The sequence below is a fragment of the Sturnira hondurensis genome, unplaced genomic scaffold, assembly GCF_014824575.4.
Source record: "Sturnira hondurensis isolate 20B ecotype Veracruz unplaced genomic scaffold, ASM1482457v3 Scaffold0008196, whole genome shotgun sequence".
Classification (NCBI taxonomy): domain Eukaryota; kingdom Metazoa; phylum Chordata; class Mammalia; order Chiroptera; family Phyllostomidae; genus Sturnira; species Sturnira hondurensis.
The window spans coordinates 23484218-23497299 of record NW_028080827.1 but is presented as its reverse complement, the minus strand read 5'-3'; the positions used below and the strand labels follow the sequence as shown (position 1 = coordinate 23497299).

The 13082-nt window shown below is 39.9% G+C and overlaps 1 long non-coding RNA gene across 1 annotated transcript; it reads left to right on the top strand.

The window, feature by feature from the left end:
• Nucleotides 1-768: 768 nt before the first annotated feature.
• LOC118992399 (uncharacterized) lies at nt 769-12190 on the top strand. Its single transcript, XR_005067625.1, has 3 exons — nt 769-805; nt 10452-10617; nt 11368-12190. It is a non-coding gene; the product is annotated as an uncharacterized LOC118992399 (long non-coding RNA).
• Nucleotides 12191-13082: the final 892 nt, after the last annotated feature.

Here is a 13082-nt window from a genome sequence, read left to right as displayed (position 1 = left end):
TAAGGAGGCCATCTCTCTTTATGCTATACTTTGTTTTGCTTAACACACATGCTACTAAAATATGTTTATAAACTGTTGGATAGAAATAGAAAAATTAGATGCTAAAGGAATTTTACATCATGTTATCAAAGAAGTATTTTCTAGATTATTCTTTGTATAGATACACATTTTGGTATATTGTTTGCCCCCCCAAAGTGGAAGGTTGTTACTCTGAAGTGATTTATCACGGTATATTTTAACTTATTTCTATTTTCTTTTCATTTTTTTCTGAAATAAATTTGACTCACCTGGTTAATTAAAAGAAACTCTGGTTCGTATAACTACTTGTCAGATAATAAAATGGGCAGCATCATGACATTTCATACCCCTTTATTTGTAATTTTTCAGGAAAAGATCTCAATAATATTATTAACAAGCTAAAAGTGTCTCCCCAGGATTTTTGACTTTTCAAGCTGATTTAGGATCTAAAACCTGCAATGTGCCATTTTTATCGAGAGTGTGAACTGGAGTCACAGTAGTGCCAAATGGCCTAATGTAGTCATTCTCTCTCGAGAGATCTCCTTCCCTCCCTCTATGTCACCTCCCAACCTCAAGAATTCCAATAGCCTTACTGTATGTTATAATGATTTATAGGAATGATATGATATACATTACTCTTTTACAAAAAGGATCTGAGGTGCCTGCTTTTTTATGAGAGCTTTTGACCAAAGCTAAACAATGAAAATAAAAAAAATGTTTGTTTATTTATTGATATCTATTTTTTGCAACAGTGGGTGGAAAGAGAAAGAGAAGAGGCCATGAGAAGGTGAGGATAGCTCTTTTAGTAGGAACCCATTTCCTGGTTTTGCCTGAGCTCTTGAAGGGCAGGGGTTGGCTTTGGTTTCCTGGTGCAATGCTTTGAGGTGCCTCCCTCCCAGAACCCACAGTTCAGAAGAAAAGTGAGATAAGCACACACTTTAGGACAACTATAGTCCTAAACAGGGAGGAATTGAGTAATTGAAGAAGTTTTTATAAGCTACTTTTAAAAGAAATGTATCCATTATATTGTCAAGTACATAGAGTAAACTGACTCCCAAGAAGTATTATCAAATTTTAGTTACTGATGATAACTCACGTTTTTGATGAAATGTTAGATTTTTTAAAACTTTAAATCACGTTAGCATGTTTTAACTAGTTTTAAAATAACCAATTTTAGATTTGGCTCTATGGAAATGTTTACTTTTCTCATAATTGGTTGATCTAGGGCACATATCACAGAAAAAGGAAGAACAAAGAGGTTTTGCTCAGAATCAGGCCACGGGGTGTTTTTTTTTCCCGGGGGGAAACTCTTCGGGGACAGATGAAAAAGTGAAGAGAAAAATCTTAAAAAGCATCACAGCATTCACAAAAGCCGTCCCCAAGTTGCTTCACTGAATGTAAAACTAAGACATCTGTTCACTGATCGTCAGTCCAAGCGCTGACAACCCATTCAGGTTACTGATGTTTGTACAGAGCCCAGAGAGCTGAAGAAAATCAGATTTTAAAGAAGTAAGAAGAATGACAGAGTCAAAATATAAATGTCTTAAAAATTCCTTATTAGAGGGGAAAACATCAGAGAGCTGAGAGATGAAATGTCTCCGGTCAATAACGGAGCCCCTGTGGGTCTGTCGGCCTCCATCTGGGGCTGCATAGAGATGCAATGACACGACTCGAGCCGCTTGCTTCAGGGTCTCTCCCACAGACAGGCCTTGCAGGGCTGGAGGATGAGATCTCCCAGAGTCAGACGGCTCAAGGGGAGAAAATTCATCCCGAGGGAAGACAAATGTTCTGTAATAAGTGTGAGTGATTGGCGGAATGGAACAACTGCTTTTATCTTTGCTACCAAGTCCCTGGATTCTGCCAAGTATATTTATGCTCCTTGGCAAAGACTGGGTTTTAATTTCTTGGAAAAACATATGCGCAGACATCTCTTTTACAATATCTGGTAAAAGATCCTACTTTGTAAATACTCACTCTACGGGGTTTAAAAGCTACAGGGGGAGATTAAATAACATATCCCTCCTTATGTCTTCTGAGAGAAAAAATTATTCATGAAAAGAGGACTTCACAACAGTTAACGGGAAGGAGTCCCTTTTGTACAGGTGTTTGGCCCATCGCCTCTGCTTCCAAGCATTCTCAGTTTCTGAGAGGCAGTCTGGATTCTTAATGCCACTTAAGAAATAAAGCAGCGCCCTCCTGACCACCTTTTGGTTCCTCATAAATTCTAGGGTACGACGGACTCATCTTTCTTCCTGTCTGGTGTGAGTGTGACTGTGATTTCAGCACTATGAAGTCACCAAGAACACTGGAGTGGGTGATTAGTGAGGTTTTAACTGTCACTTAAGCGCAGAATTCCCTATAAAAGCCAGGCCAAGGACCCAGGCATAAGTGAGCTCCTGGCACACAGTACTAAACAAAACGGACAGAAATAAAACTTAGAGCTCCTGAAACCCATGACCTTCTCCTGTGAGAAAGTGCTCCGACAAGGAAAAATGTTTTGCGTAGCGATGCGGATTGCCCCCTGGCTGCGGCCACACTAACCTGGAGGATGAACAGAGTGCAATGGCCGTTTGATGCAGGTTTGTGGTTGGGCCCCCAGAAGCAACTCTTTTGTTCAAAGGGAAAGGTTTTTTTCTTCTTCTGAGTGCTAGGTATCTGGTATATGATAAAATGCAGCCTCCCCATAGCCCCAAGTTACATAGGCAGTCTCCTAAGGGATAGCTTCTCATTCAAGTTCTGCTACCATTAGCAAGCATTTAAATTTTCATAGTTTCAGTCCCATTTTAATAAGGAAAAATTTGTTTTTTTACACTCAGTCATGATAATTCTACAACTTCTAATCTAGAACAAGGATGGTGAATTTGTGCCACATATTATATATAACTCTCTGGTTTGGTTGGTACCCATTGTTAATTGGCCATGCATCCCAATAAGCCTTCAGAATTCTTCTTGACAGAGCACTTCAGGCAACTATCACCCAAAATACTTCCTCTAAGGATAGAAGAGTGTGTCATAGCACCCAAGGGCAGGAATGCAGGAATGTCTTGTCTCGGTCATCTCTGTTCCTCCTTGAGCATTTGTGGTGGGCAGAACAATGGCCTCCATTTCTACTACAGAAAATTCTACTTTACGTGGCAAAAAGGATTTTGCCAATATAATTCAGTAAAAGACCTTGAGATGGGGAGATTATACTGGATAATCCAGGTGGGCCCTGTATAATCACAAGTGTCCTTACAAGAAGGAACTAGTAGGGTCGGAGTCAGAGAAGATGTGGCAATGAAAACAGAGTTTGTAGTGATGCAGCCACAAGCCAAGGAATGCAGGCAGTTTCTAGAGGATGGAACAGGAATTGGAATTGGAAGAAATGGAATTGTCTAGAGCCTCCGGAAGAAACACAGCCCTCCGACCTATTTTAGACTTCCAACCTCCAGAATTGTAAAATAATAAGTCTGCTTACTTAAGCCACTAAGTTTGTGGTAATTTTGTTACAGCATCAATAGGAAATGAATACAGCATTTTCCTCATTTGTCTGTCTCTAATGACTGAGAGACTGGCTTTTTTCCCCCTTTCTCAGTTCATGTGGCAAAACACAGCCTCCCCAGAGTGCCCAAGGTTATGTGTAGGTTGATGTTACATGCATATTCTGACTCAACTCTCTTGGTTCCAATTTCTAAATTCCAGAAAGAGAAAATGACCAGGTCAGCTTGGGTTAGGAGTCCCCCCTTTGACTGGCCAGCCAAAACCAGGGTGTAGGGTCACACAGCATAAGCAAAACTGCTAGGAACCCATTTCTGTGGGTGAGCTGTGTAGCTCCCAGAGCTGAGAGGCAGGGTAGCTCTCTCAACACTGTCTACTACATTGTTCATGCCTTTATTTATTGACTTCCTTTATTTATTAGTGTTGTAGATGGATCACACTAATGGCCCCATTGTTTCATGCCTTGATATATTTATACCTTTGGGGAGTACCCTTCTAACCTGATCAGACCTTGGCTGCATGACTTGCTTTGGCCAATGAGACAATAGCAAACTTGACCCAAGTGGTCTAGTAATAGCTCTTGCATATTTCTGCTGCTTCTCTTGGAACCTCATCCCTGTTTTCAGAACAGACCCAGGCCAGCCTACTAGAGGATGAGAGACCATGCAACACAGACCCAGGTCATCCCAGCTGAGGCCATCCTAGACCAGGCAGTCCCCAACTCACCAGAGAGCTACCACAGTTGTGTAAATGAGCCACACTAGCCTGGCTCAGATCATCATGCTCACTGAGCCAACCCCTGGGTACATGAGCAAGACTAGATGTTACTGTTGAATGCCACTGAAGTTTTATAAGCTGTTTGTTATACAGCATGGTTGTGGCAACAGATAATTGATACAGGAGAATGTGATGTGAAAACATAATTTTATTTCCTTGATCCTGTTGCCTTCAAAACTGTTTCTAATTATCCCAGAAAAAAATGGCTTTCAGCATCTCAGCTACAGATCAGACCTGAAGTATCAGAAAGGAAGGAAGGCCCATAGAAGAAGACTTGGTTTTTTGCAAGTCTCCTATTTATTCAGCCCCCCGGCATTAAGCTAAGTGTTCTAACCAAGCCTACCTCACTGGAATCTCAGAACACTCTGTGGAGCAGGCTTGTTTATAGACGAGGAAATTGTAGTTCAGTGAGAGTTAAGTAACTTGCTTGGAATTGTTTCCATTGTACAGTCAAGAATTCAGATTTAAGGCCAGATTTGTCTTGCAAAGCCATCTTTCAGTGCCCTGCTTGGAGACTGTAGTACATAAAGATATAAGATTCTCAGTTACATCCAAATTTCAGATAAAAATCATTATTTATTTGATCTTATTGGTGGGGAAGGATCTGTATATCGTAAATGTGGTTGGTCTCATTCCACCCTCATCAGAGTATATTTGAAAGGAACTGATGGTCATCCTTGCGGAAGAAATCAAATTCCGAGAGGGCTTCCAGAGGAAGGGCGCTGAGGCCCTGCCCTCACACCCCTAAGACTCAGACTCTCTGAATAGTCTTTGACCTCAAATGACTCTGGGCGTGTGTGCTTGGGATTCTTCTCCCAGCTACAAAGTGGGGGCATCCAGGTGCTTTTGCTGACTCTTCTCTAAGTTGCTTTAAAAAGGAGTGGAAAGTGTACAAATCACTGGGTGTATGTTGCTGGCTGTTAATGAATTAAAAAGTCTGAGGATACAGAATTTTTTTCTAATTAAGAAATTAAGGGCACATCAGAGTAAATGAATAATAGCTCTTACATACGGTGCTTGTAAGCGCCCAAAACTTCTTTGAGCATTTAAAGTGTGTTAACTCATTTAATCCATGCAAAAACTCTACAAGGTAAATGCTATTATCATCATTTCATTCTACAGACGTGGAAACAGAGAGGTTAAGCAAATAAACTAAGTTTGTACAGCTAGTAGGCAGTGCTGCAGTTCAAACCCAGGCTGTCTGTTAGATGTTTAACCCCTCTGCTATACTGCCCCTGGCACGTGTCCACTGAATTTCTCCTACATGTCAGGCATTGTCCTGGGATTTGGTAGTAAACAATACCATGTCTGCCTTTGTGAACCATGCATTCTGGTGAGGGGAGGCAGAAAAGGAAGGTGAAAAAGTGTTCCAGTGGCAGTAAGTGCTAAGATGGTAATAAAGCAGGGTCACATGGTGGAGAGTCTCTAGTAGAAGGATGGCTGCATTCAAATGGGGAACCATTTCTTGAGGAAATGACATAGGATCTGAGCTCTAACAGGGAAAAGGAGCTAGGCATGCAAGTCTCTGGAGGAAGAACACACCAGCACAAGGGAATGTTCCTGTGGCAAATGTGTTTGAGACACAGAAGTAAAGCTGCCATGGACTGGCGATGGGAGAGAGGGGTAAGATGTGGTCCAAGGGGCAGATCACAGAGCACTCTGTGAGCCATGGTACAGGAGGACTGTGCTCTTGGTAGGATGGACAAATGTTGAAGAGTTTTAAGCGTGGGAGGAACATAATCTGATTTTGAGTTTTAAGGGTCACTATGGATGTTCTGTGAAGAACAGACCACGTGCCAGTGCAGGGTGGGTGTGGTGGATGAAAGTGGAAGGAGGAGGCCCTGTTAGGAGGCTGTTACAGCAGTCCCTGAGGGTGGGGGTGGAACATGGGTGGCACAGTGGATGAGTTTGGGGAATGTCTGTGGGGTGGGTTTGGTAGGACTTGGGGATGGATTGCAGAGAATTAAAGTAGGTACCTGGCTTGAGCATGTCGGTGGTTGTGGTACCATTTAATAACATGAGGAAGCCTGGGGGAAAAGCAAAAGAGACTTGAGATGCTCAAGAGTCACCCAAGGGGGACTACCAGGGTGTTAGCTGGACCATCATTCTCTATCTCTTTTGTCTGTATGTCCTCTCTTTTTTAAACCCAGAAAAAGGGCTTAGCATATCTCTTAGATCCTTAAATAGAATTCAATCACACAGAAAAGCCTCAAGGAGCAATGTAAACTGAAGATTTCACTTGGGAGGTGGCAAAGGCATTTTATGTCATAAACTCATAGCAAACAGCTTAAACACCATTTAGACAACTGGTCCTTGGCCCTATATTCACAGTTTTCTCTCTGTCTTCTATGCAGTACACCCAGTATTTCTGGTTCTTTCCTTTTCAAATGTATTTCTACTGTGTACTGACCTTCTGGTCTCAAATTCCTCTTTCTGCTATTACACAGAACTAATTAGTTCTGCCCCTGAGTTGTACCCAAATTTATGTACCCAAACTCATCAAGCGGCTTAGCAGAAAAAGTGTCCCCTAGGTATCAAAGATCACCCCTCAGGTTTAGAAGCTTTAAGGTCATAAATAAAAGTAAGTTTTCCATTTTGTATGTGTATATATGTCTACACATAAAAATGAATATCTTGGCCCTCCTTCAATATGAAGAATTATTCTTTAAAGATTAATGGGCTTGTGAGCTATTTATCATTATAGATTTTAGTTGAAAATGTTCTTTTTCTAAATCATAATCATTGTAGTTATGATTTTTTCACAAATAAAAAGATGGTTTTCTTGATTGAGAATTTCTAGAATCATAGTATTTTTGCTACCTTTTTTTGTTTGTTGGTTTCCTTACTCAGTGTTCTAAGACTAGAAGATAGAATATGCTTCTTGTGTCTTGGCTAGATAATGAAATGCATAATCCCTGTGACCATCTGGTGTTTGCACGGTTCTCAACAGCGACCAACTTGGTGCCAGGCCCTGTGAGAAATAAGAACTAAGTCCCTGCTCCCAACAAATTTATATGCTAACAGGGAAGACTGTGTTCTAGAAAATTCTTCATGATGAATTGTAAGAAAAGGATTGTGAATGTTACTGTGTATCTGTTTAATGTTATTGTGTCTCTCCTTATTTCAGAAAGCCTGCCTTGCACATAACTGTTACCAATGTGACCAAACAGAAATTCTATCTTCGTGTAGCATTTACTGACACAGAATATTTATAAATTTGTGATGACTCTTGGGAACAGAATTCCCTGCCTTATCTCCAGTGGTCAGGTTCAAAAAACCCAAGAGCACTAAGTAAAGTCTTCTGCCAGCAAGCCCTGCTTTAGGAGGGAGTGTTTATTCCTTTGAAAAAGTTGTGTTCCTGTGTGATGAGAAGGCAGGCAATCTGCATGCATCCCACCAAGAAAGAAATTTGAGAGGGGTCCCTAAACCTTTCAGCCCCTTTGTCAGGAAGCTTGCATTTTTGTATGGCTGTTGGATGTTAACTCAGAATATGCAGCCCAGAAGAAAATCAACAGCAGATCATCTGTTAAAGGAGCAGTGATAACACTTTCCATTTGTCATCCTTCAGGAAATACGAGTGGGTGTCAGGAAACAGCCTCAGAAGTAAATGGGTTGGAGATCATTCCCCGCCCCCCCCCACTTGTAATTATAATAGCAAAGGCCACCTAAAAAACTATGTTTGATCCAACTAATAACATCAATAAGCAAATAAATGAATCTGAGGCCTATGAAGAACATTGGGTGAGTCGGGAATGGGTGATAGTTTGTGTTCTGGACTTGTCATTTGGCTACCCTCTCTGGAAGAGCAACAGGAAGTGCCCTTAGACCATTTTGGTACACAGTGTCCTGGGCAAATGGACAAGTCTCCGGGCACTGCACTGTCCAGGGATCTCTGACTTGGGAATGTAGTCACAGTTGTCGTTATGAGGTCTCTCCTGAAACACAGCTTGGCTGCTTCTATTGCATGGAACATTCTCTCTCTGTCTCTCACAAACAACTTTTTAGTTGGTTTTCTCAGCATAGTAAAATTCACACATGTATATTGCCTTTGCAGAGTTGCTTCTTACTTTATTGCTCCACATTAATAGACTTTTGGTTATTCTATCACAAACAGTTATTGGTTATGTTATTCTTAAAAAATTCAGACTCATAGGCCCTGGCTGGTATAGCTCAGTGGGTTGAGCATGAGCCTGTGAACCAAAAGGTCACTGGTTCGATTCCCAGTCAGGGCACATGTCTGTCTCTCCCTCTCTTTCTCCTTTCCTTCTCCTGTGTTTATAAATAAAATCTTTTAAAAAATTCAGGCTCATAAAAAGGAATATAACAAGGATGTGGGTGCCTACTATTCAGAATTAATGTTAACAATGTATTTTATTTGCTTCAGATTGTTTTAGACATAAAAATTAGGAGTAATGTCCCTTTTGAGCCCTCCCATCTCTCTCCTCTCCTTCTGTCCCCAGAGATAGCCGCCCTCAGCAATTGCTGGCAATCCTGTCCTTCTAGGTTTTTGTAGCTTTCTACAGATGTTTGCATTCATAACATTTGGCTTACTTTTGTATGTTTTGAAATTTTACATGTGTCACTCTGTAAGCCAGTCTGAAATTTGTCTTTTTTCATTCAACATTGTTTTTGGAAGGAAGGAAGATCTAAACGCATCCACAAGGAAGCGTTCAGATCTAGTGTAGCCATCAAATCTGACAGATGTGAGGCTGTGTCACAGTTGATTTATCCCTTTATTTAAAGTTTTCTCCTCTTGTCTCTTCTGGCAATAATAAGCAATGCTGATATGAGAATATGTATATATATCTCCTGTACCAAAATAATATTCTCTATGGTATATTTTTAGAAGTGACACTGCTGGCCAGTACACGTCCTAATCCCTTGAGCCCTTTTACCTTATGTGGCAAAGGGACTTGGAGATGTGATTAAATGAAGGGTTCTGAGGTGGAACGATGATCCTGGATTACGCAGGTGAGCCTGATATAATCACAAGTGTTCTTCCAGAGGAAGGCAGGAGCATCAGAGTGAGAGATGTGATGAAGGAAGCACAGGTCAGAGTGACGTTGCCAGGAGCCAAGGAGTGCAGACGGGCTCTAGCAGCTGGAAGAGGCAGGGGATGGATTCTCCCCTAGAGCTTCCAGAAGGAACGCAACGCACGCCACTGGCATCTTGGTCTCAGCCCTGTGAGTCTCGTGTTGAACTTCTGACCTCTAGACAGAGAATAAATTGGTGTTGTTTTAGGTCACTATGTATGGTAATTTGTTAGGGCTATGATAGGAAACTAATACACTTGGTTATTCTCACTTTTTACTTCTCCACATGAACTTTAGAATAATTTTGTTAAATTACACACACACACACACACACACACACACATGCACACATTCTATATGAAGTATTGATTGGAATTTCATAGAAAAACTTAGAGGATTTGATATCTGTACATTATTGAGTCTTCTCATTCATGAGCATAAATATATCTGTACATGTCTTTTAAGTCTTTCAGTTATGTATTATAATTTCCTCCATAAAGTTTTTCACATTCTTTGATAGATTTATTCTGAGGTACATTGTGGATTTTGTTGTTCATGGAACAGAATTTTTAAAAATTGTATTTTCTCATTGAGTCTCACAAACCCATTGTTTGTGTATAGGAACAATATAGGTTTTCCAATTGACCTTCTTTCCAGTAAACTTGTTGAAATTTAAAAAAACTATTACAATATTTGCCTGAAGCTCCTATTGGATTTTCCATGTAAACAATCATTATTTATAAATAATGTGTCTTCCCCTCTAGGCCTCACACTTCTTATTTCCATTTCTTATCTAACTTGATTGGTTTGCCTTTCCAGGTCCATGAATAGGGCAGTGGCAGTATTTCCTCCCTTTCTGGTCAATTGGCTTTGTAGTTATATGTGTTTTTCCCCACTTTGAATAATGAAACAACCTGTACTGGGCTGGGCATAGCCTCTCCAAACCACGGAGACTCGTTCTACACAGATTTTTTTAAGAATGAGCCTCTCTCTCTGTACCATTTTTTTTCCTTGGCCCCACAGGCAGCCTTATTGGAAAAGTTGGTGGACTCACCCTTAGGAATCCTGTTTATGATATAAAGGTAAAAATATCACCAAAGGGAGCAGTAAGCCAAATAAAATCTTAACAGTATTTCCCTTTTTTAGAATCTCTTTGTTCAGTCTAGGATATCCAGGCTAGATATGGAGAGGATCTTTTATCAGGTTCCCACCGTCTCCTCAATGATGTGAGTGACTGTCCTGAGTGGAGCAGCACATGAACCTGGTCCAGGATGCAAACTAGCTGAAGGAGAAAATCGAGTCCCTGTTGGAGGTACAGTGGACTCAGCGGCTGTTCAAAGGGGGTCCGAGAGGAAGCGGGGAAACTTGGGACCCTGCCACTACCTTCCCATGCCAACAAAGTGAAACAGCAAATCCTCAACAGTGTGCATGAGCTACAGTGGTGCCCAGCCTAATACAAACATTCACGGCTGCTGCTTCACTCCTGCCTCTATACCTGGCAATGATTTCACTTGTTGCCAACTGGAACCAGTAGACAGAGAAAGGCACTCTGGGAAATGTAGTTCTAGCTTAACTACATTGACATAATAGAAAGCCCCCACAACTGTCGTCTTACTAGATAGTCAGAAAGTATTTTATGTACATCAGATTATCTTGACTAGATACAGAAACCTTCACTGGGTCAAATTTTTAAAATTCTGATAAAGTTTATTAAAGCTTTATTTGAAGAATATTTTTTTTCTTTCAACATTGGACATTGTGCATTATATTTTCCAGAGTCCCTCAGAGTTGACAGTTGAAGTTTCTTTACTGTTCATTCATATTGGATAACAAATATCTACCATATCATCAATGCAAAAGATAGGCAATGTGATATAAAACAAAGAGCAATTTCTTTTCATTTTTGTCCAGGCATATGCATATATATACCATATATATAATTATACATAATTATTGTTTTGCACATGTCATTTATCACTGTAACTCTCCTCAAATCCTTATTGGAGGAAGCATGTAGGATACATAAATAAAAACAATATCTCTATAATTTTGATTTTCACAGGACTTTCCAAATACAAGTACAGAGATTCTTCTTAATCAACACTTGCATTTCTGGAGAAGAATCCTTTCAGTGAATACTTTTATTTACTTACTGATGTTTGCATACAAGATACACAGTCATAATAATCTCTCCATAATAAAAGTACAAGTTCTCGTCTTATGTCTGTATTTGCTGATATCTCTTTTATGTTTACTTTTCAGCTAAAACTAGATACCCATGTTGGTCCTGATTCTTGGTTAAAAATTCTTCACTCAAAATAAGTAGTCTGAATTCAAAGCAAAACCTCTGGGAAAAGATTTAAAGTGGAAACCTAATAAAAAGTTTTTTAAATATGGCATCTGACCTAGTTTATTATTTATGTCACTATTTTGAGATCTTATCTTGAATTTTTAGGAAACCTGAACTACAGCTTCTGGTTTTAACCCCCTGGGTATCGTCCTTTGGTATAAGAAATGCAAGTGTTTATCAGCTATCAGTTGTATTTTATGTTGTGCCTTGGGGACTTTTCATGTAAAATAATGTATTTTAGTATAACATTATTACCACTTTGATATAATTTATACTTTGAAAATTCTCCTGAAATACATAATTTTGTGACTCACCAAACTGAGCTTCTTTATTTAAAGTTATTACTGAGCTAAAAGACGACACAATGAGTTCACAAAGACACATCTGCCCAAGTCAGTGTTATAAGTGTTCTTTGCTTTTTTCCCTTAAAAGTTGGGAACTGTTTATAAGATTATCTCTGGGGAAAAACAACTAGTATGTGGTGTATTCTTCTATCAGTTATCTACAACAAGTTTGTTTCAATTGTAGATTTGGATCATGGTACAATTCTATAGGTATTAGTGAGATGCCTATTATATTGTCATAATTAGGATCTCAGAAGCTATAGTTGATGTGAAATGAGGTGAATTTCTTTTGGTAAATTGAAACAACATTTTGAAGATAATGCCCTCAGAGGTAAATATAGTTTTAAAGGAAAAGCAGGGTCTAGGTTAGTCTGAGTTGCTCTAATCAGTTTTAGCACAGGATTACAAACATACTGTTGACCATAATGTTGAATTAGTTTGATTTTCACGAATGTCATGGTAGGAAGAGGAGGTCAGGTGTACCTCCATTAGACGCTTAAAAATGGATAGATGTGGACCAGGCCAGGGGAACAGGGGCAATGCGGACTGAGGGCAGCATAGCCAAGGCCCGAAGTGGTGAGACCAGAGGCATCTCAGCAGTACGGTGAGATGTCAGGGGTTGCATGAGGCCAGAAGAGAGACTGAGTAGAGCCACTTCCCCCTTATTTGTCTGTTGAGGAGCCTGGCTCTTCCCCTGGAGATGATAGGGGGCTGACGATGTAGGGAAACTGATGATTTAGGGATGAATTGGTTCTGGGCATTAGTCATAGGTTGGACTGCTAGGTCATATAGATGCAATGTTATATAGTGAAGTTCTATTCTTAGGAATCTATTTTGTAAGAAGAAAAATCCCAGTCATAAAAATGAACAGAAAGATATAAAATATATGCTTTTACAAATGTGTACTGAAAGCTACATAGTGGAACTAGTTTTTTTTTTTTGGCATGAACTGAATGGAAGTTGTAATGAGCATTGGAATACTTTGTTTTTCCAAAGCCCTTCAGCCTCAGTTAAAAATGAGGTTCATTTGCCTCTAAATTATTTGCTGACAACCAGATTTACTCATTCACTTAATAACTATTT